A 1966-nucleotide genomic window follows, 5' to 3' on the forward strand; every position below is an offset into this window, starting at 1 on the left:
AGCACCACTTTAGCTAATGGGGCCTCCCACTGCCGCCGCGCCACCAGAGCACGATTTCTGTTCTCATCCTGAAGCAAAGTTCTTAACCCGAGGTACTATTTCTGGGTTAGCGGAGTTTGTAACCTGAAGCGTATGTAACCTGAAGCGTATGTAACCCGAGGTACCACTGTATATAAATAGAGAATTATGTATTCCAGGCTCCCTATTGTATTCGGAGATATACGGGGGGGCCCCAGTACGAAGGCTCCACATAGTGACTGTGGGGCTAGGATGAGCTTTCTTGGGGAGATCTGGATGGGACTGTCCTGGGTGATCTTGCAAAACAGAAAGGCCATGTGCAAATTAAAAGTGAAATGAACTAGTCGGTGGGAGAGCTCTGAGTTAGGGACATTGTTACGGGGGTCTAAGACCCGGATCTTTTGAACCAGGGCTTGAATCCACACACACACACACATGCCTTTGCTGAAGGAGCTGTGGCCCACATTGCAAAGCATGGGAAGACGCCAGGCAGCCACCATCTCAATTTGCACAACTGTCTCAATGCACACGTGCCTGTTTGTGTGGTACACCCAGTTCCTCCCAAGCCCTGAAGGTAAGTGAGGCGGGGGCGGCACGTTGGGGAAGCAACCTGCCAGCATTCGCTTGTGGATAACAGATACACCAAGCTTACTGGGAGATGATATATAATGAATCGAAAAGGATGTGTAAAATAACGTTTGTAAAAACAACCACCACCACAACAACCAAACCCAGAAGCTTTCCTTTTGGGAATTATAGGTACAGAACTACCTAAATTGTATAGAAACTTATTCATGTCTGCAGCTACAGCGGCAACGATGTTCCTTGTCCCAAAATGGAAAGAAGAAGAAGTCCCAGCAAATGAAGAATGGATACAAAAACTTACGGAATATGAAGAAATGGCAAAACTTACCGGAAGAATAGGAAATAAAGATAACAAACAGTTTATAAAAGAATGGAAATGGTTCCTTGAATATTTACAAATAAACTGTAAGTGGATAAGAACATGGGCAGGAATTATTGCAATAACCTGCCGTTTTACAAGAGTATATATTTAAAGTAGATGAATAAATGAGCAAATTAAGTTAATTTGGATACGCAGAAGATATTAAAAATAAATTTACGGAACCGCAGAAAGAGGGGGAAGTCAAGTTCTGAAATGTTGAAATGATTGTAAAATTAGTGAAATGTATGAACCTGAAAAGCATAAATATTTTTTTCTTTAAAAGGGAAACACCAAGGGGGGTGGGACGCAAGTGGCTCCGCCACCTGGGGCATCCTATGCGGCATCCATCCCCGGGGAAATGAGGGCACCGTGCAGCGGCAGGCAGGCGCTCGGGGTCCTTTGGGCGCCCCCGTATCTGCGCCCGCGGGCGCCCCGTCCAGCTATGCTGCTTCCTCCTGCCAGATGGGCATCTGCGCTTGGCTCCGCCACCCCGGGCATCCTATGGCGCATCCATACCCGGGGAAATGAGGGCACTGTGCAGCGGCAGGCAGGCGCTCAGTGTCCTTTGGGTATCCCATATCTGCGTCCAACTGTACTGTTTCCTCCTGCCAGATGGGCAACTGCGCCTGGCTCCGCCACCCCGGGCATCCTGTGGCGCGTCCATCCCCGGGGAAAGGAGGGCGTCCCCATATCTGCATCCTCCTTCCAGATGGGCGCCTGGCGCAGAGGCGGCGAGGCGCCCCTCGGGGGATTCCGGCGAGGCTCCTCTGGGGCGCCGTGGCCGGGCATCCCCGCGTGCGCGCGCGCCCCATCGGAGGCAGCTGGCTGGCTGACTGGCGGCGCGGACGGGGGTCCTCCTGCGACGGGGGGGCGGGCAGGCCGATCCGCGGAGCCGCGCCCCCGGCCGCGTCATCGCAAGCGGCGCGCCCGCGCGCGCTCCCGCCGCCGCCGCTCCGCTTGCCCCGTCGCGCAGCAGCCCCGCCGGCCAAGCTCGCCTCGGCC

The sequence above is a fragment of the Podarcis pityusensis genome, assembly GCF_964106645.2.
Source record: "Podarcis pityusensis genome assembly, chromosome: 6".
Classification (NCBI taxonomy): Eukaryota; Metazoa; Chordata; class Lepidosauria; order Squamata; family Lacertidae; genus Podarcis; species Podarcis pityusensis.